Source organism: Aulonocara stuartgranti (genome assembly GCF_965226115.1).
Source record: "Aulonocara stuartgranti genome assembly, chromosome: 3".
NCBI classification, from domain to species: Eukaryota; Metazoa; Chordata; class Actinopteri; order Cichliformes; family Cichlidae; genus Aulonocara; species Aulonocara stuartgranti.
In genome coordinates, this window is record NC_138941.1 from 24,884,758 (window position 1) to 24,911,013 (window position 26,256).

At 37.1% G+C, this 26,256-nt stretch overlaps 1 long non-coding RNA gene across 5 annotated transcripts in view; it reads left to right on the forward strand.

Annotated features, from left to right (window-relative positions):
* The window catches only part of LOC309692649, a 32,634-nt gene extending 10,807 nt beyond the window's left edge, over positions 1-21,827 (forward strand). For 2 of the 5 annotated variants that reach the window (XR_014272389.1, XR_014272390.1), the window contains exons 6-7: positions 19,490-19,579; positions 19,828-21,821. This is a non-coding gene — a long non-coding RNA (uncharacterized lncRNA). Of the gene's footprint in view, positions 1-19,489; positions 19,580-19,827 lie in introns of all 5 variants that reach the window. The other 3 variants (XR_014272386.1, XR_014272387.1, XR_014272388.1) reach the window with 3 other exon arrangements.
* The last annotated feature ends 4,429 nt before the right edge of the window (positions 21,828-26,256 follow it).

Sequence of the window (26,256 nt, forward strand, 5' to 3'; positions counted from 1 at the left end):
GCATGTAACAGTGAGAAACGCATTGTCTTGGCGAAAGAAAGCGTTTTTGAACAACTTCATATAAATCGCTGTAACTTTTGATAGAAGACTCAGACACACATGTTTATGGCTTTATCTTATAAAACTCAATATCTCCGTGCTGGGCAAACAGGTTTTGCAGCAGTTTGAGCTAAGATTTTAAAATTATTCACATAATGAAAACCTATACTTTGTCTCGGGTGAGTTTCCCATTCAAATGCATGTAACAGTGAGAAACGCATTGTCTTGGCGAAAGAAAGCGTTTTTGAACAACTTCATATAAATCGCTGTAACTTTTGATAGAAGACTCAGACAAACATGTTCATGGCTTTATCTTATAAAACTCAATATCTCCGTGCTGGGCAAACAGGTTTTGCAGCCGTTTGAGCTAAGATTTTAAAATTATTCACATAATGAAAACCTATACTTTTTTTCAGGCGAGTTTCCCATTCAAATGCATGTAACAGTGAGAAACGCATTGTCTTGGCGAAAGAAAGCGTTTTTGAACAACTTCATATAAATCGCTGTAACTTTTGATAGAAGACTCAGACACACATGTTCATGGCTTTATCTTATAAAACTCAATATCTCCGTGCTGGGCAAACAGGTTTTGCAGCCGTTTGAGCTAAGATTTTAAAATTATTCACATAATGAAAACCTATACTTTTTTTCAGGCGAGTTTCCCATTCAAATGCATGTAACAGTGAGAAACGCATTGTCTTGGCGAAAGAAAGCGTTTTTGAACAACTTCATATAAATCGCTGTAACTTTTGATAGAAGACTCAGACACACATGTTTATGGCTTTATCTTATAAAACTCAATATCTCCGTGCTGGGCAAACAGGTTTTGCAGCCGTTTGAGCTAAGATTTAAAAATTATTCACATAATGAAAACCTATACTTTGTTTCAGGCGAGTTTCCCATTCAAATGCATGTAACAGTGAGAAACGCATTGTCTTGGCGAAAGAAAGCGTTTTTGAACAACTTCATATAAATCGCTGTAACTTTTGATAGAAGACTCAGACAAACATGTTTATGGCTTTATCTTATAAAACTCAATATCTCCGTGCTGGGCAAACAGGTTTTGCAGCCGTTTGAGCTAAGATTTTAAAATTATTCACATAATGAAAACCTATACTTTGTCTGAGGCGAGTTTCCCATTCAAATGCATGTAACCGTGAGAAACGCATTGTCTTGGCGAAAGAAAGCGTTTTTGAACAACTTCATATAAATCGCTGTAACTTTTGATAGAAGACTCAGACAAACATGTTTATGGCTTTATCTTATAGAACTCAATATCCCCGTGCTGGGCAAACAGGTTTTGCAGCCGTTTGAGCTAAGATTTTAAAATTATTCACATAATGAAAACCTATACTTTGTCTCGGGTGAGTTTCCCATTCAAATGCATGTAACAGTGAGAAACGCATTGTCTTGGCGAAAGAAAGCGTTTTTGAACAACTTCATATAAATCGCTGTAACTTTTGATAGAAGACTCAGACAAACATGTTCATGGCTTTATCTTATAAAACTCAATATCTCCGTGCTGGGCAAACAGGTTTTGCAGCCGTTTGAGCTAAGATTTTAAATTTATTCACATAATGAAAACCTATACTTTGTTTCAGGCGAGTTTCCCATTCAAATGCATGTAACAGTGAGAAACGCATTGTCTTGGCGAAAGAAAGCGTTTTTGAACAACTTCATATAAATCGCTGTAACTTTTGATAGAAGACTCAGACACACATGTTTATGGCTTTATCTTATAAAACTCAATATCTCCGTGCTGGGCAAACAGGTTTTGCAGCCGTTTGAGCTAAGATTTTAAAATTATTCACATAATGAAAACCTATACTTTGTCTCGGGCGAGTTTCCCATTCAAATGCATGTAACAGTGAGAAACGCATTGTCTTGGCGAAAGAAAGCGTTTTTGAACAACTTCATATAAATCGCTGTAACTTTTGATATAGAAGACTCAGACACACATGTTTATGGCTTTATCTTATAAAACTCAATATCTCCGTGCTGGGCAAACAGGTTTTGCAGCCGTTTGAGCTAAGATTTTAAAATTATTCACATAATGAAAACCTATACTTTGTCTCGGGTGAGTTTCCCATTCAAATGCATGTAACAGTGAGAAACGCATTGTCTTGGCGAAAGAAAGCGTTTTTGAACAACTTCATATAAATCGCTGTAACTTTTGATAGAAGACTCAGACAAACATGTTTATGGCTTTATCTTATAGAACTCAATATCTCCGTGCTGGGCAAACAGGTTTTGCAGCCGATTGAGCTAGGATTTTAAAATTATTCACATAATGAAAACCTATACTTTGTCTCGGGCGAGTTTCCCATTCAAATGCATGTAACAGTGAGAAACGCATTGTCTTGGCGAAAGAAAGCATTTTTGAACAACTTCATATAAATCGCTGTAACTTTTGATAGAAGACTCAGACACACATGTTTATGGCTTTATCTTATAAAACTCAATATCTCCGTGCTGGGCAAACAGGTTTTGCAGCCGTTTGAGCTAAGATTTTAAAATTATTCACATAATGAAAACCTATACTTTGTCTCGGGCGAGTTTCCCATTCAAATGCATGTAACAGTGAGAAACGCATTGTCTTGGCGAAAGAAAGCGTTTTTGAACAACTTCATATAAATCGCTGTAACTTTTGATAGAAGACTCAGACAAACATGTTTATGGCTTTATCTTATAAAACTCAATATCTCCGTGCTGGGCAAACAGGTTTTGCAGCCGTTTGAGCTAAGATTTTAAAATTATTCACATAATGAAAACCTATACTTTGTTTCAGGCGAGTTTCCCATTCAAATGCATGTAACAGTGAGAAACGCATTGTCTTGGCGAAAGAAAGAGGTTTTGCAGCCGTTTGAGCTAAGATTTTAAAATTATTCACATAATGAAAACCTATACTTTGTCTCGGGTGAGTTTCCCATTCAAATGCATGTAACAGTGAGAAACGCATTGTCTTGGCGAAAGAAAGCGTTTTTGAACAACTTCATATAAATCGCTGTAACTTTTGATAGAAGACTCAGACACACATGTTTATGGCTTTATCTTATAAAACTCAATATCTCCGTGCTGGGCAAACAGGTTTTGCAGCCGTTTGAGCTAAGATTTTAAAATTATTCACATAATGAAAACCTATACTTTGTCTCGGGTGAGTTTCCCATTCAAATGCATGTAACAGTGAGAAACGCATTGTCTTGGCGAAAGAAAGCGTTTTTGAACAACTTCATATAAATCGCTGTAACTTTTGATAGAAGACTCAGACAAACATGTTCATGGCTTTATCTTATAAAACTCAATATCTCCGTGCTGGGCAAACAGGTTTTGCAGCCGTTTGAGCTAAGATTTTAAAATTATTCACATAATGAAAACCTATACTTCTTCTGAGGCGAGTTTCCCATTCAAATGCATGTAACCGTGAGAAACGCATTGTCTTGGCGAAAGAAAGCGTTTTTGAACAACTTCATATAAATCGCTGTAACTTTTGATAGAGGACTCAGACAAACATGTTTATGGCTTTATCTTATAGAACTCAATATCTCCGTGCTGGGCAAACAGGTTTTGCAGCCGTTTGAGCTAAGATTTTAAAATTATTCACATAATGAAAACCTATACTTTGTCTGGGGCGAGTTTCCCATTCAAATGCATGTAACAGTGAGAAACGCATTGTCTTGGCGAAAGAAAGAGGTTTTGCAGCCGTTTGAGCTAAGATTTTAAAATTATTCACATAATGAAAACCTATACTTTGTCTGGGGCGAGTTTCCCATTCAAATGCATGTAACAGTGAGAAACGCATTGTCTTGGCGAAAGAAAGAGGTTTTGCAGCCGTTTGAGCTAAGATTTTAAAATTATTCACATAATGAAAACCTATACTTTGTCTCGGGTGAGTTTCCAATTCAAATGCATGTAACAGTGAGAAACACATTGTCTTGGCGAAATAAAGCGTTTTTGAACAACTTCATATAAATCGCTGTAACTTTTGATAGAAGACTCAGACAAACATGTTCATGGCTTTATCTTATAAAACTCAATATCTCCGTGCTGGGCAAACAGGTTTTGCAGCCGTTTGAGCTAAGATTTTAAAATTATTCACATAATGAAAACCTATACTTTTTTTCAGGCGAGTTTCCCATTCAAATGCATGTAACAGTGAGAAACGCATTGTCTTGGCGAAAGAAAGCGTTTTTGAACAACTTCATATAAATCGCTGTAACTTTTGATAGAAGACTCAGACAAACATGTTCATGGCTTTATCTTATAAAACTCAATATCTCCGTGCTGGGCAAACAGGTTTTGCAGCCGTTTGAGCTAAGATTTTAAAATTATTCACATAATGAAAACCTATACTTTTTTTCAGGCGAGTTTCCCATTCAAATGCATGTAACAGTGAGAAACGCATTGTCTTGGCGAAAGAAAGCGTTTTTGAACAACTTCATATAAATCGCTGTAACTTTTGATAGAAGACTCAGACACACATGTTTATGGCTTTATCTTATAAAACTCAATATCTCCGTGCTGGGCAAACAGGTTTTGCAGCAGTTTGAGCTAAGATTTTAAAATTATTCACATAATGAAAACCTATACTTTGTCTCGGGTGAGTTTCCCATTCAAATGCATGTAACAGTGAGAAACGCATTGTCTTGGCGAAAGAAAGCGTTTTTGAACAACTTCATATAAATCGCTGTAACTTTTGATAGAAGACTCAGACAAACATGTTCATGGCTTTATCTTATAAAACTCAATATCTCCGTGCTGGGCAAACAGGTTTTGCAGCCGTTTGAGCTAAGATTTAAAAATTATTCACATAATGAAAACCTATACTTTGTTTCAGGCGAGTTTCCCATTCAAATGCATGTAACAGTGAGAAACGCATTGTCTTGGCGAAAGAAAGCGTTTTTGAACAACTTCATATAAATCGCTGTAACTTTTGATAGAAGACTCAGACAAACATGTTCATGGCTTTATCTTATAAAACTCAATATCTCCGTGCTGGGCAAACAGGTTTTGCAGCCGTTTGAGCTAAGATTTTAAATTTATTCACATAATGAAAACCTATACTTTGTTTCAGGCGAGTTTCCCATTCAAATGCATGTAACAGTGAGAAACGCATTGTCTTGGCGAAAGAAAGCGTTTTTGAACAACTTCATATAAATCGCTGTAACTTTTGATAGAAGACTCAGACACACATGTTTATGGCTTTATCTTATAAAACTCAATATCTCCGTGCTGGGCAAACAGGTTTTGCAGCCGTTTGAGCTAAGATTTTAAAATTATTCACATAATGAAAACCTATACTTTGTCTCGGGCGAGTTTCCCATTCAAATGCATGTAACAGTGAGAAACGCATTGTCTTGGCGAAAGAAAGCGTTTTTGAACAACTTCATATAAATCGCTGTAACTTTTGATAGAAGACTCAGACACACATGTTTATGGCTTTATCTTATAAAACTCAATATCTCCGTGCTGGGCAAACAGGTTTTGCAGCCGTTTGAGCTAAGATTTTAAAATTATTCACATAATGAAAACCTATACTTTGTCTCGGGTGAGTTTCCCATTCAAATGCATGTAACAGTGAGAAACGCATTGTCTTGGCGAAAGAAAGCGTTTTTGAACAACTTCATATAAATCGCTGTAACTTTTGATAGAAGACTCAGACAAACATGTTTATGGCTTTATCTTATAGAACTCAATATCTCCGTGCTGGGCAAACAGGTTTTGCAGCCGATTGAGCTAGGATTTTAAAATTATTCACATAATGAAAACCTATACTTTGTCTCGGGCGAGTTTCCCATTCAAATGCATGTAACAGTGAGAAACGCATTGTCTTGGCGAAAGAAAGCGTTTTTGAACAACTTCATATAAATCGCTGTAACTTTTGATAGAAGACTCAGACACACATGTTTATGGCTTTATCTTATAAAACTCAATATCTCCGTGCTGGGCAAACAGGTTTTGCAGCCGTTTGAGCTAAGATTTTAAAATTATTCACATAATGAAAACCTATACTTTGTCTCGGGCAAGTTTCCCATTCAAATGCATGTAACAGTGAGAAACGCATTGTCTTGGCGAAAGAAAGAGGTTTTGCAGCCGTTTGAGCTAAGATTTTAAAATTATTCACATAATGAAAACCTATACTTTGTCTGGGGCGAGTTTCCCATTCAAATGCATGTAACAGTGAGAAACGCATTGTCTTGGCGAAAGAAAGAGGTTTTGCAGCCGTTTGAGCTAAGATTTTAAAATTATTCACATAATGAAAACCTATACTTTGTCTCGGGTGAGTTTCCCATTCAAATGCATGTAACAGTGAGAAACGCATTGTCTTGGCGAAAGAAAGCGTTTTTGAACAACTTCATATAAATCGCTGTAACTTTTGATAGAAGACTCAGACACACATGTTTATGGCTTTATCTTATAAAACTCAATATCTCCGTGCTGGGCAAACAGGTTTTGCAGCTGTTTGAGCTAAGATTTTAAAATTATTCACATAATGAAAACCTATACTTTGTCTCGGGTGAGTTTCCCATTCAAATGCATGTAACAGTGAGAAACGCATTGTCTTGGCGAAAGAAAGCGTTTTTGAACAACTTCATATAAATCGCTGTAACTTTTGATAGAAGACTCAGACAAACATGTTCATGGCTTTATCTTATAAAACTCAATATCTCCGTGCTGGGCAAACAGGTTTTGCAGCCGTTTGAGCTAAGATTTAAAAATTATTCACATAATGAAAACCTATACTTTGTTTCAGGCGAGTTTCCCATTCAAATGCATGTAACAGTGAGAAACGCATTGTCTTGGCGAAAGAAAGCGTTTTTGAACAACTTCATATAAATCGCTGTAACTTTTGATAGAAGACTCAGACAAACATGTTTATGGCTTTATCTTATAAAACTCAATATCTCCGTGCTGGGCAAACAGGTTTTGCAGCCGTTTGAGCTAAGATTTTAAAATTATTCACATAATGAAAACCTATACTTTGTCTGAGGCGAGTTTCCCATTCAAATGCATGTAACCGTGAGAAACGCATTGTCTTGGCGAAAGAAAGCGTTTTTGAACAACTTCATATAAATCGCTGTAACTTTTGATAGAAGACTCAGACAAACATGTTTATGGCTTTATCTTATAGAACTCAATATCCCCGTGCTGGGCAAACAGGTTTTGCAGCCTTTTGAGCTAAGATTTTAAAATTATTCACATAATGAAAACCTATACTTTGTCTCGGGTGAGTTTCCCATTCAAATGCATGTAACAGTGAGAAACGCATTGTCTTGGCGAAAGAAAGCGTTTTTGAACAACTTCATATAAATCGCTGTAACTTTTGATAGAAGACTCAGACAAACATGTTCATGGCTTTATCTTATAAAACTCAATATCTCCGTGCTGGGCAAACAGGTTTTGCAGCCGTTTGAGCTAAGATTTTAAATTTATTCACATAATGAAAACCTATACTTTGTTTCAGGCGAGTTTCCCATTCAAATGCATGTAACAGTGAGAAACGCATTGTCTTGGCGAAAGAAAGCGTTTTTGAACAACTTCATATAAATCGCTGTAACTTTTGATAGAAGACTCAGACACACATGTTTATGGCTTTATCTTATAAAACTCAATATCTCCGTGCTGGGCAAACAGGTTTTGCAGCCGTTTGAGCTAAGATTTTAAAATTATTCACATAATGAAAACCTATACTTTGTCTCGGGCGAGTTTCCCATTCAAATGCATGTAACAGTGAGAAACGCATTGTCTTGGCGAAAGAAAGCGTTTTTGAACAACTTCATATAAATCGCTGTAACTTTTGATAGAAGACTCAGACACACATGTTTATGGCTTTATCTTATAAAACTCAATATCTCCGTGCTGGGCAAACAGGTTTTGCAGCCGTTTGAGCTAAGATTTTAAAATTATTCACATAATGAAAACCTATACTTTGTCTCGGGTGAGTTTCCCATTCAAATGCATGTAACAGTGAGAAACGCATTGTCTTGGCGAAAGAAAGCGTTTTTGAACAACTTCATATAAATCGCTGTAACTTTTGATAGAAGACTCAGACAAACATGTTTATGGCTTTATCTTATAGAACTCAATATCTCCGTGCTGGGCAAACAGGTTTTGCAGCCGATTGAGCTAGGATTTTAAAATTATTCACATAATGAAAACCTATACTTTGTCTCGGGCGAGTTTCCCATTCAAATGCATGTAACAGTGAGAAACGCATTGTCTTGGCGAAAGAAAGCGTTTTTGAACAACTTCATATAAATCGCTGTAACTTTTGATAGAAGACTCAGACACACATGTTTATGGCTTTATCTTATAAAACTCAATATCTCCGTGCTGGGCAAACAGGTTTTGCAGCCGTTTGAGCTAAGATTTTAAAATTATTCACATAATGAAAACCTATACTTTGTCTCGGGCAAGTTTCCCATTCAAATGCATGTAACAGTGAGAAACGCATTGTCTTGGCGAAAGAAAGAGGTTTTGCAGCCGTTTGAGCTAAGATTTTAAAATTATTCACATAATGAAAACCTATACTTTGTCTGGGGCGAGTTTCCCATTCAAATGCATGTAACAGTGAGAAACGCATTGTCTTGGCGAAAGAAAGAGGTTTTGCAGCCGTTTGAGCTAAGATTTTAAAATTATTCACATAATGAAAACCTATACTTTGTCTCGGGTGAGTTTCCCATTCAAATGCATGTAACAGTGAGAAACGCATTGTCTTGGCGAAAGAAAGCGTTTTTGAACAACTTCATATAAATCGCTGTAACTTTTGATAGAAGACTCAGACACACATGTTTATGGCTTTATCTTATAAAACTCAATATCTCCGTGCTGGGCAAACAGGTTTTGCAGCTGTTTGAGCTAAGATTTTAAAATTATTCACATAATGAAAACCTATACTTTGTCTCGGGTGAGTTTCCCATTCAAATGCATGTAACAGTGAGAAACGCATTGTCTTGGCGAAAGAAAGCGTTTTTGAACAACTTCATATAAATCGCTGTAACTTTTGATAGAAGACTCAGACAAACATGTTCATGGCTTTATCTTATAAAACTCAATATCTCCGTGCTGGGCAAACAGGTTTTGCAGCCGTTTGAGCTAAGATTTTAAAATTATTCACATAATGAAAACCTATACTTCTTCTGAGGCGAGTTTCCCATTCAAATGCATGTAACCGTGAGAAACGCATTGTCTTGGCGAAAGAAAGCGTTTTTGAACAACTTCATATAAATCGCTGTAACTTTTGATAGAGGACTCAGACAAACATGTTTATGGCTTTATCTTATAGAACTCAATATCTCCGTGCTGGGCAAACAGGTTTTGCAGCCGTTTGAGCTAAGATTTTAAAATTATTCACATAATGAAAACCTATACTTTGTCTGGGGCGAGTTTCCCATTCAAATGCATGTAACAGTGAGAAACGCATTGTCTTGGCGAAAGAAAGAGGTTTTGCAGCCGTTTGAGCTAAGATTTTAAAATTATTCACATAATGAAAACCTATACTTTGTCTCGGGTGAGTTTCCAATTCAAATGCATGTAACAGTGAGAAACGCATTGTCTTGGCGAAATAAAGCGTTTTTGAACAACTTCATATAAATCGCTGTAACTTTTGATAGAAGACTCAGACAAACATGTTCATGGCTTTATCTTATAAAACTCAATATCTCCGTGCTGGGCAAACAGGTTTTGCAGCCGTTTGAGCTAAGATTTTAAAATTATTCACATAATGAAAACCTATACTTTTTTTCAGGCGAGTTTCCCATTCAAATGCATGTAACAGTGAGAAACGCATTGTCTTGGCGAAAGAAAGCGTTTTTGAACAACTTCATATAAATCGCTGTAACTTTTGATAGAAGACTCAGACAAACATGTTCATGGCTTTATCTTATAAAACTCAATATCTCCGTGCTGGGCAAACAGGTTTTGCAGCCGTTTGAGCTAAGATTTTAAAATTATTCACATAATGAAAACCTATACTTTTTTTCAGGCGAGTTTCCCATTCAAATGCATGTAACAGTGAGAAACGCATTGTCTTGGCGAAAGAAAGCGTTTTTGAACAACTTCATATAAATCGCTGTAACTTTTGATAGAAGACTCAGACACACATGTTTATGGCTTTATCTTATAAAACTCAATATCTCCGTGCTGGGCAAACAGGTTTTGCAGCAGTTTGAGCTAAGATTTTAAAATTATTCACATAATGAAAACCTATACTTTGTCTCGGGTGAGTTTCCCATTCAAATGCATGTAACAGTGAGAAACGCATTGTCTTGGCGAAAGAAAGCGTTTTTGAACAACTTCATATAAATCGCTGTAACTTTTGATAGAAGACTCAGACAAACATGTTCATGGCTTTATCTTATAAAACTCAATATCTCCGTGCTGGGCAAACAGGTTTTGCAGCCGTTTGAGCTAAGATTTAAAAATTATTCACATAATGAAAACCTATACTTTGTTTCAGGCGAGTTTCCCATTCAAATGCATGTAACAGTGAGAAACGCATTGTCTTGGCGAAAGAAAGCGTTTTTGAACAACTTCATATAAATCGCTGTAACTTTTGATAGAAGACTCAGACAAACATGTTTATGGCTTTATCTTATAAAACTCAATATCTCCGTGCTGGGCAAACAGGTTTTGCAGCCGTTTGAGCTAAGATTTTAAAATTATTCACATAATGAAAACCTATACTTTGTCTGAGGCGAGTTTCCCATTCAAATGCATGTAACCGTGAGAAACGCATTGTCTTGGCGAAAGAAAGCGTTTTTGAACAACTTCATATAAATCGCTGTAACTTTTGATAGAAGACTCAGACAAACATGTTTATGGCTTTATCTTATAGAACTCAATATCCCCGTGCTGGGCAAACAGGTTTTGCAGCCTTTTGAGCTAAGATTTTAAAATTATTCACATAATGAAAACCTATACTTTGTCTCGGGTGAGTTTCCCATTCAAATGCATGTAACAGTGAGAAACGCATTGTCTTGGCGAAAGAAAGCGTTTTTGAACAACTTCATATAAATCGCTGTAACTTTTGATAGAAGACTCAGACAAACATGTTCATGGCTTTATCTTATAAAACTCAATATCTCCGTGCTGGGCAAACAGGTTTTGCAGCCGTTTGAGCTAAGATTTTAAATTTATTCACATAATGAAAACCTATACTTTGTTTCAGGCGAGTTTCCCATTCAAATGCATGTAACAGTGAGAAACGCATTGTCTTGGCGAAAGAAAGCGTTTTTGAACAACTTCATATAAATCGCTGTAACTTTTGATAGAAGACTCAGACACACATGTTTATGGCTTTATCTTATAAAACTCAATATCTCCGTGCTGGGCAAACAGGTTTTGCAGCCGTTTGAGCTAAGATTTTAAAATTATTCACATAATGAAAACCTATACTTTTTTTCAGGCGAGTTTCCCATTCAAATGCATGTAACAGTGAGAAACGCATTGTCTTGGCGAAAGAAAGCGTTTTTGAACAACTTCATATAAATCGCTGTAACTTTTGATAGAAGACTCAGACAAACATGTTCATGGCTTTATCTTATAAAACTCAATATCTCCGTGCTGGGCAAACAGGTTTTGCAGCCGTTTGAGCTAAGATTTTAAAATTATTCACATAATGAAAACCTATACTTTTTTTCAGGCGAGTTTCCCATTCAAATGCATGTAACAGTGAGAAACGCATTGTCTTGGCGAAAGAAAGCGTTTTTGAACAACTTCATATAAATCGCTGTAACTTTTGATAGAAGACTCAGACACACATGTTTATGGCTTTATCTTATAAAACTCAATATCTCCGTGCTGGGCAAACAGGTTTTGCAGCAGTTTGAGCTAAGATTTTAAAATTATTCACATAATGAAAACCTATACTTTGTCTCGGGTGAGTTTCCCATTCAAATGCATGTAACAGTGAGAAACGCATTGTCTTGGCGAAAGAAAGCGTTTTTGAACAACTTCATATAAATCGCTGTAACTTTTGATAGAAGACTCAGACAAACATGTTCATGGCTTTATCTTATAAAACTCAATATCTCCGTGCTGGGCAAACAGGTTTTGCAGCCGTTTGAGCTAAGATTTAAAAATTATTCACATAATGAAAACCTATACTTTGTTTCAGGCGAGTTTCCCATTCAAATGCATGTAACAGTGAGAAACGCATTGTCTTGGCGAAAGAAAGCGTTTTTGAACAACTTCATATAAATCGCTGTAACTTTTGATAGAAGACTCAGACAAACATGTTCATGGCTTTATCTTATAAAACTCAATATCTCCGTGCTGGGCAAACAGGTTTTGCAGCCGTTTGAGCTAAGATTTTAAATTTATTCACATAATGAAAACCTATACTTTGTTTCAGGCGAGTTTCCCATTCAAATGCATGTAACAGTGAGAAACGCATTGTCTTGGCGAAAGAAAGCGTTTTTGAACAACTTCATATAAATCGCTGTAACTTTTGATAGAAGACTCAGACACACATGTTTATGGCTTTATCTTATAAAACTCAATATCTCCGTGCTGGGCAAACAGGTTTTGCAGCCGTTTGAGCTAAGATTTTAAAATTATTCACATAATGAAAACCTATACTTTTTTTCAGGCGAGTTTCCCATTCAAATGCATGTAACAGTGAGAAACGCATTGTCTTGGCGAAAGAAAGCGTTTTTGAACAACTTCATATAAATCGCTGTAACTTTTGATAGAAGACTCAGACAAACATGTTCATGGCTTTATCTTATAAAACTCAATATCTCCGTGCTGGGCAAACAGGTTTTGCAGCCGTTTGAGCTAAGATTTTAAAATTATTCACATAATGAAAACCTATACTTTTTTTCAGGCGAGTTTCCCATTCAAATGCATGTAACAGTGAGAAACGCATTGTCTTGGCGAAAGAAAGCGTTTTTGAACAACTTCATATAAATCGCTGTAACTTTTGATAGAAGACTCAGACACACATGTTTATGGCTTTATCTTATAAAACTCAATATCTCCGTGCTGGGCAAACAGGTTTTGCAGCAGTTTGAGCTAAGATTTTAAAATTATTCACATAATGAAAACCTATACTTTGTCTCGGGTGAGTTTCCCATTCAAATGCATGTAACAGTGAGAAACGCATTGTCTTGGCGAAAGAAAGCGTTTTTGAACAACTTCATATAAATCGCTGTAACTTTTGATAGAAGACTCAGACAAACATGTTCATGGCTTTATCTTATAAAACTCAATATCTCCGTGCTGGGCAAACAGGTTTTGCAGCCGTTTGAGCTAAGATTTAAAAATTATTCACATAATGAAAACCTATACTTTGTTTCAGGCGAGTTTCCATTTCAAATGCATGTAACAGTGAGAAACGCATTGTCTTGGCGAAAGAAAGCGTTTTTGAACAACTTCATATAAATCGCTGTAACTTTTGATAGAAGACTCAGACAAACATGTTTATGGCTTTATCTTATAAAACTCAATATCTCCGTGCTGGGCAAACAGGTTTTGCAGCCGTTTGAGCTAAGATTTTAAAATTATTCACATAATGAAAACCTATACTTTGTCTGAGGCGAGTTTCCCATTCAAATGCATGTAACCGTGAGAAACGCATTGTCTTGGCGAAAGAAAGCGTTTTTGAACAACTTCATATAAATCGCTGTAACTTTTGATAGAAGACTCAGACAAACATGTTTATGGCTTTATCTTATAGAACTCAATATCCCCGTGCTGGGCAAACAGGTTTTGCAGCCTTTTGAGCTAAGATTTTAAAATTATTCACATAATGAAAACCTATACTTTGTCTCGGGTGAGTTTCCCATTCAAATGCATGTAACAGTGAGAAACGCATTGTCTTGGCGAAAGAAAGCGTTTTTGAACAACTTCATATAAATCGCTGTAACTTTTGATAGAAGACTCAGACAAACATGTTCATGGCTTTATCTTATAAAACTCAATATCTCCGTGCTGGGCAAACAGGTTTTGCAGCCGTTTGAGCTAAGATTTTAAATTTATTCACATAATGAAAACCTATACTTTGTTTCAGGCGAGTTTCCCATTCAAATGCATGTAACAGTGAGAAACGCATTGTCTTGGCGAAAGAAAGCGTTTTTGAACAACTTCATATAAATCGCTGTAACTTTTGATAGAAGACTCAGACACACATGTTTATGGCTTTATCTTATAAAACTCAATATCTCCGTGCTGGGCAAACAGGTTTTGCAGCCGTTTGAGCTAAGATTTTAAAATTATTCACATAATGAAAACCTATACTTTGTCTCGGGCGAGTTTCCCATTCAAATGCATGTAACAGTGAGAAACGCATTGTCTTGGCGAAAGAAAGCGTTTTTGAACAACTTCATATAAATCGCTGTAACTTTTGATAGAAGACTCAGACACACATGTTTATGGCTTTATCTTATAAAACTCAATATCTCCGTGCTGGGCAAACAGGTTTTGCAGCCGTTTGAGCTAAGATTTTAAAATTATTCACATAATGAAAACCTATACTTTGTCTCGGGTGAGTTTCCCATTCAAATGCATGTAACAGTGAGAAACGCATTGTCTTGGCGAAAGAAAGCGTTTTTGAACAACTTCATATAAATCGCTGTAACTTTTGATAGAAGACTCAGACAAACATGTTTATGGCTTTATCTTATAGAACTCAATATCTCCGTGCTGGGCAAACAGGTTTTGCAGCCGATTGAGCTAGGATTTTAAAATTATTCACATAATGAAAACCTATACTTTGTCTCGGGCGAGTTTCCCATTCAAATGCATGTAACAGTGAGAAACGCATTGTCTTGGCGAAAGAAAGCGTTTTTGAACAACTTCATATAAATCGCTGTAACTTTTGATAGAAGACTCAGACACACATGTTTATGGCTTTATCTTATAAAACTCAATATCTCCGTGCTGGGCAAACAGGTTTTGCAGCCGTTTGAGCTAAGATTTTAAAATTATTCACATAATGAAAACCTATACTTTGTCTGGGGCGAGTTTCCCATTCAAATGCATGTAACAGTGAGAAACGCATTGTCTTGGCGAAAGAAAGAGGTTTTGCAGCCGTTTGAGCTAAGATTTTAAAATTATTCACATAATGAAAACCTATACTTTGTCTGGGGCGAGTTTCCCATTCAAATGCATGTAACAGTGAGAAACGCATTGTCTTGGCGAAAGAAAGAGGTTTTGCAGCCGTTTGAGCTAAGATTTTAAAATTATTCACATAATGAAAACCTATACTTTGTCTCGGGTGAGTTTCCCATTCAAATGCATGTAACAGTGAGAAACGCATTGTCTTGGCGAAAGAAAGCGTTTTTGAACAACTTCATATAAATCGCTGTAACTTTTGATAGAAGACTCAGACAAACATGTTCATGGCTTTATCTTATAAAACTCAATATCTCTGTGCTGGGCAAACAGGTTTTGCAGCCGATTGAGCTAGGATTTTAAAATTATTCACATAATGAAAACCTATACTTTGTCTCGGGCGAGTTTCCCATTCAAATGCATGTAACAGTGAGAAACGCATTGTCTTGGCGAAAGAAAGCGTTTTTGAACAACTTCATATAAATCGCTGTAACTTTTGATAGAAGACTCAGACAAACATGTTTATGGCTTGATCTTATAAAACTCAATATCTCCGTGCTGGGCAAACAGGTTTTGCAGCCGTTTGAGCTAAGATTTTAAAATTATTCACATAATGAAAACCTATACTTTGTCTCGGGCGAGTTTCCCATTCAAATGCATGTAACAGTGAGAAACGCATTGTCTTGGCGAAATAAAGCGTTTTTGAACAACTTCATATAAATTGCTGTAACTTTTGATAGAGGACTCAGAAACACATGTTTATGGCTTTATCTTATAAAACTCAATATCCCCGTGCTGGGCAAACAGGTTTTGAAGCCATTTGAGCTAAGATTTTAAAATTATTCACATAATGAAAACCTATACTTTGTCTCGGGTGAGTTTCCCATTCAAATGCATGTAACAGTGAGAAACGCATTGTCTTGGCGAAAGAAAGCGTTTTTGAACAACTTCATATAAATCGCTGTAACTTTTGATAGAAGACTCAGACACACATGTTTATGGCTTTATCTTATAAAACTCAATATCTCCGTGCTGGGCAAACAGGTTTTGCAGCCGTTTGAGCTAAGATTTTAAAATTATTCACATAATGAAAACCTATACTTTGTCTCGGGCGAGTTTCCCATTCAAATGCATGTAACAGTGAGAAACGCATTGTCTTGGCGAAAGAAAGAGGTTTTGCAGCCGTTTGAGCTAAGATTTTAAAATTATTCACATAATGAAAACCTATACTTTGTCTGGGGCGAGTTTCCCATTCAAATGCATGTAACAGTGAGAAACGCATTGTCTTGGCGAAAGAAAGAGGTTTTGCAGCCGTTTGAGCTAAGATTTAAAAATTATTCACATAATGAAAACTTATACTTTTTTTCAGGCGAGTTTCCCATTCAAATGCATGTAACAGTGAGAAACGCATTGTCTTGGCGAAAGAAAGCGTTTTTGAACAACTTCATATAAATCGCTGTAACTTTTGATAGAAGACTCAGACACACATGTTTATGGCTTTATCTTATAAAACTCAATATCTCCGTGCTGGGCAAACAGGTTTTGCAGCCGTTTGAGCTAAGATTTTAAAATTATTCACATAATGAAAACCTATACTTTGTCTGAGGCGAGTTTCCCATTCAAATGCATGTAACCGTGAGAAACGCATTGTCTTGGCTAAAGAAAGCGTTTTTGAACAACTTCATATAAATCGCTGTAACTTTTGATAGAAGACTCAGACACACATGTTTATGGCTTTATCTTATAAAACTCAATATCTCCGTGCTGGGCAAACAGGTTTTGCAGCCGTTTGAGCTAAGATTTTAAAATTATTCACATAATGAAAACCTATACTTTGTCTCGGGCGAGTTTCCCATTCAAATGCATGTAACAGTGAGAAACGCATTGTCTTGGCGAAAGAAAGAGGTTTTGCAGCCGTTTGAGCTAAGATTTTAAAATTATTCACATAATGAAAACCTATACTTTGTCTGGGGCGAGTTTCCCATTCAAATGCATGTAACAGTGAGAAACGCATTGTCTTGGCGAAAGAAAGAGGTTTTGCAGCCGTTTGAGCTAAGATTTTAAAATTATTCACATAATGAAAACCTATACTTTGTCTCGGGTGAGTTTCCCATTCAAATGCATGTAACAGTGAGAAACGCATTGTCTTGGCGAAAGAAAGCGTTTTTGAACAACTTCATATAAATCGCTGTAACTTTTGATAGAAGACTCAAACACACATGTTTATGGCTTTATCTTATAAAACTCAATATCTCCGTGCTGGGCAAACAGGTTTTGCAGCCGTTTGAGCTAAGATTTTAAAATTATTCACATAATGAAAACCTATACTTTGTCTCGGGCGAGTTTCCCATTCAAATGCATGTAACAGTGAGAAACGCATTGTCTTGGCGAAAGAAAGAGGTTTTGCAGCCGTTTGAGCTAAGATTTTAAAATTATTCACATAATGAAAACCTATACTTTGTCTGGGGCGAGTTTCCCATTCAAATGCATGTAACAGTGAGAAACGCATTGTCTTGGCGAAAGAAAGCGTTTTTGAACAACTTCATATAAATCGCTGTAACTTTTGATAGAAGACTCAGACACACATGTTTATGGCTTTATCTTATAAAACTCAATATCTCCGTGCTGGGCAAACAGGTTTTGCAGCAGTTTGAGCTAAGATTTTAAAATTATTCACATAATGAAAACCTATACTTTGTCTCGGGTGAGTTTCCCATTCAAATGCATGTAACAGTGAGAAACGCATTGTCTTGGCGAAAGAAAGCGTTTTTGAACAACTTCATATAAATCGCTGTAACTTTTGATAGAAGACTCAGACACACATGTTTATGGCTTTATCTTATAAAACTCAATATCTCCGTGCTGGGCAAACAGGTTTTGCAGCCGTTTGAGCTAAGATTTTAAAATTATTCACATAATGAAAACCTATACTTTGTCTGAGGCGAGTTTCCCATTCAAATGCATGTAACCGTGAGAAACGCATTGTCTTGGCTAAAGAAAGCGTTTTTGAACAACTTCATATAAATCGCTGTAACTTTTGATAGAAGACTCAGACACACATGTTTATGGCTTTATCTTATAAAACTCAATATCTCCGTGCTGGGCAAACAGGTTTTGCAGCCGTTTGAGCTAAGATTTTAAAATTATTCACATAATGAAAACCTATACTTTGTCTCGGGCGAGTTTCCCATTCAAATGCATGTAACAGTGAGAAACGCATTGTCTTGGCGAAAGAAAGAGGTTTTGCAGCCGTTTGAGCTAAGATTTTAAAATTATTCACATAATGAAAACCTATACTTTGTCTCGGGTGAGTTTCCCATTCAAATGCATGTAACAGTGAGAAACGCATTGTCTTGGCGAAAGAAAGCGTTTTTGAACAACTTCATATAAATCGCTGTAACTTTTGATAGAGGACTCAGACAAACATGTTCATGGCTTTATCTTATAAAACTCAATATCTCCGTGCTGGGCAAACAGGTTTTGCAGCCGTTTGAGCTAAGATTTTAAAATTATTCACATAATGAAAACCTATACTTTGTCTCGGGTGAGTTTCCCATTCAAATGCATGTAACAGTGAGAAACACTGTCTTGGCGAAAGAAAGCATTTTCGTACAACTTCATATAAATCGCTGTAACTTTTGATAGAAGACTCAGACAAACATGTTTATGGCTTTATCTTATAAAACTCAATATCTCCGTGCTGGGAAAACAGGTTTTGCAGCCGTTTGAGCTAAGATTTTAAAATTATTCACATAATGAAAACCTATACTTTGTCTGAGGCGAGTTCCCCATTCAAATGCATGTAACAGTGAGAAACGCACTGTCTTGGCGAAAGAAAGCGTTTTTGTACAACTTCATATAAATCGCTGTAACTTTTGATAGAAGACTCGGATACACATGTTTATGGCTTTATCTTATAGAACTCAATATCCCCGTGCTGGGAAAAGAGAACAGGTTTTGCAGCCGTTTGAGCTAAGATTTCCAAGTTATACACATAATGAAAACCTATACTTTGTCTCGGTCGAGTTTCCCATTCAAATGCATGTAACAGTGAGAAACGCACTGTCTTGGCGAAAGAAAGCGTTTTTGTACAACTTCATATGAATAGCTGTAACTTTTGATAGAAGACTCGGATACACATGTTTATGGCTTTTTCTTATAGAACTCAAGGTCCCCGTGCTGGGAAAACAGGATTTGCAGCTGTTTGAGCTAAGATTTTCAAGTTATACACATAATGAAAACCTATACTTTGTTTCGGTCGAGTTCCCCATTCAAATGCATGTAACAGTGAGAAACGCATTGTCTTGGCGAAATAAAGCGTTTTTGTACAACTCCTGGGAGAGCCAGGTGTTAAGCAAACTTAATATGCAACACACGCTAACATCTTTTATTGCAGGGTTACGGAGCTACTCCAGAGGAGATGCCCTGATGTTGCCTGGGACGTGATCTAGCTAATCTTTTTCTTTAAGACAGGGATCCAGGTTTGGTGAGTTGACGCATGGGAATGTCCATGCGTCAAGAGGTGGAGTGCAAGGACTAACATTAAACAATGTTTACTATTATTGTTGCAGTGATTTGTGTGATTAGCCGTTTATTTACAAGTATTAAACCTATGCAAGTGGTGCACCCATGTTCAGATGAGGCTTTGATGGCCTATAAGTGAAGTTCACTGAACTAAAGAATGTGGTTTGATGATTGTTGACATGCTCTCCAAATAGAAGTTTTTCTTCTTAGCAAGGAAATACAGGTGCAGCAGTAATCTCCTGAGAAATCTTCAGAGGCCCAGTGAGAAGCGTGAACCATTCCAGGCATAGCTGACAGCCAGGCAGTGGTTGAGGTCAAAGGTCAAGCTGGTTGGGGCCCATCATGAGATCAGACCTTGGAGCCACAGCAAGGACCATGAAACTGCCTGCAAAATAGAGGAGAGGATCGTCCACAAGATGGGAGCTGAGGCCAGGAGAGAGGCTTCAGGAGGATCAGAGATCATCTTCAGCACAGCAGACATCACACAGAGAGCTGTGCTACTGAGTTTCCAGGAGATTTTAAATAAAATGAAAGATTCAATATTGACGCTGAGGAAGACAACTAAGGTGTACGACGTGCTCTGCCTTAAACCTTCAGCAGCGTTGGAACATGAAAACTCGTGGGATGAGGGGAGCGTGCCAAGCTCCATCGACAGCGCAGAAGGAGTTCGAGGATGACATCATGATTCTGTGAAAGCACAGGAACCAGAAGCTATGGTGGTGATGACAGCAGTTTCCTATGAACATCACCTAATGCTGTGCCACTATACTGTGCATACGATGACACTCTGAAGGCTGCTGTAAGACAACTGAACCCTGCACCCTTTCCACAGAGGTGTTTCTCTGCAGAGCGTGGACAATGAAGGAGTCATAAATATCCCCCTCGCAGGATGAAGGCCTGAAGTGAGGTGATGGGAGGCCATAAAACTAGAGTGCTGAGAGGTCTGCAGCTTTGGAAATAGCTGAGACCCATGTTGACAAACAACAAAACTAACTGGTATGTTTGAATGTTTATTCTACATACATTTGGACTCTGGTCCTATGGACAACGAAACAACTAGAAGAGACATTCATGACGCCCTGCAGAACTCAAACCACTCTGCAGAGAGACATGTGATTTGCACACCCGGAGGAAGCATCACCAAGCTGAGATGTTTTTGAAAATGTTACTTTCTTAGTTTCACTATTAAATTAACAATTTCTTTGGTTGCTCGTAAGATGCAGTTTGCCATGAGATGAGCTCAATGAATGGGGTAACTGCTAATACATTTATTAAACTGTGTAACTTTTACAGTAATTTAGGGTGATTTGACATATGCTGAGTAAAAAAAATGTTTGCATTGAAACTGTCAGACATGAGGTATGCATAACTGGGAACTTTCTAGCATAAAGGTCAAAAACGGGGGAATGTTAGAGTTTGTATTGTTGATTGTTATTTATGCTTAGAAATATTTAACCATAGATGCATAGAGGTGTATAATCAATTGTGTAGTGATAAGTTGTGTGATCTTTAACAGGCTACAGAGGCTTGGTGTGTATTCCACACTAGAATGCACACCTATATCCTGGGAGCATGGGAAAGTTCGTACCTTGTCTTAATTGTTTTATGGTAGGATTAACGTAGCTACGTCTGTTCTAGTCTAAGTGCTTTTCTGTTTAGATGAACTGCTGGACTTCCTCACCGGGGGGGGTCTAGTCTACCCTCTTCCTGACCAAGGATGTTTGACCCTTTGATCAGCAACACACACACACACACACACACACACAGGCAAGGTACTCTTTGTTTGTATGTAGACGTCGTATGTTAATGAACCTATGCATATTCATGTAACCTCAATAAAAGGACAGTGTTACGGGAGGACGGACGAGAGCGACTGGGGTCAAGCGAAGGGACGGCGCACGAGTAACATGAAGAACTTTGCCTATTTGTGTCTTGCTTAGCAGTGTAATTATATTGTCTTCAACGTTCCAGCGGATGGGTTCAAGCTACAAACCTATCACTGGGAAAACAGGTTTTGCAGCTGTTTGAGCTAAGATTTCCAAGTTATACACATAATGAAAACCTATACTTTGTTTCGGTCGAGTTCCCCATTCAAATGCATGTAACAGTGAGAAACGCACTGTCTTGGCGAAAGAAAGCGTTTTTGTACAACTTCATATAAATAGCTGTAACTTTTGATAGAAGACTCGGATACACATGTTTATGGCTTTATCTTATAGAACTCAAGGTCCCCGTGCTGGGAAAACAGGATTTGCAGCTGTTTGAGCTAAGATTTTCAAGTTATACACATAATGAAAACCTATACTTTGTTTCGGTCGAGTTCCCCATTCAAATGCATGTAACAGTGAGAAACGCATTGTCTTGGCGAAATAAAGCGTTTTTGTACAACTTCATATAAATAGCTGTAACTTTTGCTAGAAGACTCGGATACACATGTTTATGGCTTTATCTTATAGAACTCAAGGTCCCTGTGCTGGGAAAACAGGATTTGCAGCTGTTTGAGCTAAGATTTCCAAGTTATACACATAATGAAAACCTATACTTTGTTTCGGGCGAGTTCCCCATTCAAATGCATGTAACAGTGAGAAATGCACTGTCTTGGCGAAAGAAAGCGTTTTTGTACAACTTCATATAAATAGCTGTAACTTTTGCTAGAAGACTCGGATACACATGTTTATGGCTTTATCTTATAGAACTCAAGGTCCCTGTGCTGGGAAAACAGGATTTGCAGCTGTTTGAGCTAAGATTTCCAAGTTATACACATAATGAAAACCTATACTTTGTTTCGGTCGAGTTCCCCATTCAAATGCATGTAACAGTGAGAAACGCATTGTCTTGGCGAAATAAAGCGTTTTTGTACAACTTCATATAAATAGCTGTAACTTTTGATAGAAGACTCAGACAAACATGTTTATGGCTTTATCTTATAGAACTCAAGGTCTCTGTGCTGGGAAAACAGGATTTGCAGCTGTTTGAGCTAAGATTTCCAAGTTATACACATAATGAAAACCTGTACTTTGTTTCGGGCGAGTTCCCGATTCAAATGCATGCAACAGTGAGAAACGCACTGTCTTGGCGAAAGAAAGCGTTTTTGTACAACTTCATATAAATAGCTGTAACTTTTGCTAGAAGACTCGGATACACATGTTTATGGCTTTATCTTATAGAACTCAAGGTCCATGTGCTGGGAAAATAGGATTTGCAGCTGTTTGAGCTAAGATTTTCAAGTTATACACATAATGAAAACCTATACTTAGTTTCGGTCGAGTTCCCCATTCAAATGCATGTAACAGTGAGAAACGCACTGTCTTGGCGAAAGAAAGCGTTTTTGTACAACTTCATATAAATAGCTGTAACTTTTGATAGAAGACTCAGACAAACATGTTTATGGCTTTATCTTAAAGAACTCAAGGTCCCTGTGCTGGGAAAACAGGATTTGCAGCTGTTTGAGCTAAGATTTCCAAGTTACACACATAATGAAAACCTATACTTTGTTTCGGTCGAGTTCCCCATTCAAATGCATGTAACAGTGAGAAACGCACTGTCTTGGCGAAAGAAAGCGTTTTTGTACAACTTCATATAAATAGCTGTAACTTTTGATAGAAGACTCAGACAAACATGTTTATGGCTTTATCTTATAGAACTCAAGGTCCCTGTGCTGGGAAAACAGGATTTGCAGCTGTTTGAGCTAAGATTTCCAAGTTATACACATAATGAAAACCTGTACTTTGTTTCGGGCGAGTTCCCGATTCAAATGCATGTAACAGTGAGAAACGCACTGTCTTGGCGAAAAAAAGCGTTTTTGTACAACTTCATATAAATAGCTGTAACTTTTGCTAGAAGACTCGGATACACATGTTTATGGCTTTATCTTATAGAACTCAAGGTTCCTGTGCTGGGAAAATAGGATTTGCAGCTGTTTGAGCTAAGATTTTCAAGTTATACACATAATGAAAACCTATACTTAGTTTCGGTCGAGTTCCCCATTCAAATGCATGTAACAGTGAGAAACGCACTGTCTTGGCGAAAGAAAGCGTTTTTGTACAACTTCATATAAATAGCTGTAACTTTTGATAGAAGACTCAGACAAACATGTTTATGGCTTTATCTTATAGAACTCAAGGTCCCTGTGCTGGGAAAACAGGATTTGCAGCTGTTTGAGCTAAGATTTCCAAGTTATACACATAATGAAAACCTATACTTTGTTTCGGTCGAGTTCCCCATTCAAATGCATGTAACAGTGAGAAACGCACTGTCTTGGCGAAAGAAAGCGTTTTTGTACAACTTCATATAAATCGCTGTAACTTTTGATAGAAGACTCGTATACACATGTTTATGGCTTTATCTTATAGAACTCAAGGTCCCCGTGCTGGGAAAACAGGATTTGCAGCTGTTTGAGCTAAGATTTTCAAGTTATACACATAATGAAAACCTATACTTTGTTTCAGTCGAGTTTCCCATTCAAATGCATGTAACAGTGAGAAACACACTGTCTTGGCGAAATAAAGCGTTTTTCAACCTCTTCATATAAATCGCTGTAACTTTTGATAGAAGACTCAGACAAACGTGTTTATGGCTTTATCTTATAAAACTAAATATCTCCGTGCTGGGCAAACAGGTTTTGCAGCCGTTTGAGCTAAGATTTTAAAATTATTCACATAATGAAAACCTATACTTTGTCTCGGGTGAGTTTCCCATTCAAATGCATGTAACAGTGAGAAACGCATTGTCTTGGCGAAAGAAAGCGTTTTTGAACAACTTCATATAAATCGCTGTAACTTTTGCTAGAAGACTCAGACAAACATGTTCATGGCTTTATCTTATAAAACTCAATATCTCCGTGCTGGGCAAACAGGTTTTGCAGCCGTTTGAGCTAAGATTTTAAAATTATTCACATAATGAAAACCTATACTTTTTTTCAGGCGAGTTTCCCATTCAAAATGCATGTAACAGTGAGAAACGCATTGTCTTGGCGAAAGAAAGCGTTTTTGAACAACTTCATATAAATCGCTGTAACTTTTGCTAGAAGACTCGTATACACATGTTTATGGCTTTTTCTTATAGAACTCAAGGTCCCCGTGCTGGGAAAACAGGATTTGCAGCCGTTTGAGCTAAGATTTCCAAGTTATACACATAATGAAAACCTATACTTTGTTTCGGGCGAGTTCCCCATTCAAATGCATGTAACAGTGAGAAACGCACTGTCTTGGCGAAAGAAAGCGTTTTTGTACAACTTCATATAAATAGCTGTAACTTTTGATAGAAGACTCGGATACACATGTTTATGGCTTTTTCTTATAGAACTCAAGGTCCCCGTGCTGGGAAAACAGGATTTGCAGCCGTTTGAGCTAAGATTTCCAAGTTATACACATAATGAAAACCTATACTTTGTTTCGGTCGAGTTCCCCATTCAAATGCATGTAACAGTGAGAAACGCACTGTCTTGGCGAAAGAAAGCGTTTTTGTACAACTTCATATAAATCGCTTTAACTTTTGATAGAAGACTCGGATACACATGTTTATGGCTTTATCTTATAGAACTCAAGGTCCCCGTGCTGGGAAAACAGGATTTGCAGCTGTTTGAGCTAAGATTTTCAAGTTATACACATAATGAAAACCTATACTTTGTTTCGGTCGAGTTTCCCATTCAAATGCATGTAACAGTGAGAAACACACTGTCTTGGCGAAATAAAGCGTTTTTCAACCTCTTCATATAAATCGCTGTAACTTTTGATAGAAGACTCAGACAAACGTGTTTATGGCTTTATCTTATAAAACTAAATATCTCCGTGCTGGGCAAACAGGTTTTGCAGCCGTTTGAGCTAAGATTTTAAAATTATTCACATAATGAAAACCTATACTTTGTCTCGGGTGAGTTTCCCATTCAAATGCATGTAACAGTGAGAAACGCATTGTCTTGGCGAAATAAAGAGGTTTTGCAGCCGTTTGAGCTAAGATTTTAAAATTATTCACATAATGAAAACCTATACTTTGTCTCGGGTGAGTTTCCCATTCAAATGCATGTAACATTGAGAAACGCATTGTCTTGGCGAAAGAAAGCGTTTTTGAACAACTTCATATAAATCGCTGTAACTTTTGATAGAAGACTCAGACAAACATGTTCATGGCTTTATCTTATAAAACTCAATATCTCCGTGCTGGGCAAACAGGTTTTGCAGCCGTTTGAGCTAAGATTTTAAAATTATTCACATAATGAAAACCTATACTTTTTTTCAGGCGAGTTTCCCATTCAAAATGCATGTAACAGTGAGAAACGCATTGTCTTGGCGAAAGAAAGCGTTTTTGAACAACTTCATATAAATCGCTGTAACTTTTGCTAGAAGACTCGGATACACATGTTTATGGCTTTTTCTTATAGAACTCAAGGTCCCCGTGCTGGGCAAAAAGGTTTTGCAGCTGTTTGAGCTAAGATTTTCAAGTTATACACATAATGAAAACCTATACTTTGTTTTGGGCGAGTTCCCCATTCAAATGCATGTAACAGTGAGAAACGCACTGTCTTGGCGAAAGAAAGCGTTTTTGTACAACTTCATATAAATAGCTGTAACTTTTGATAGAAGACTCGGATACACATGTTTATGGCTTTTTCTTATAGAACTCAAGGTCCCCGTGCTGGGA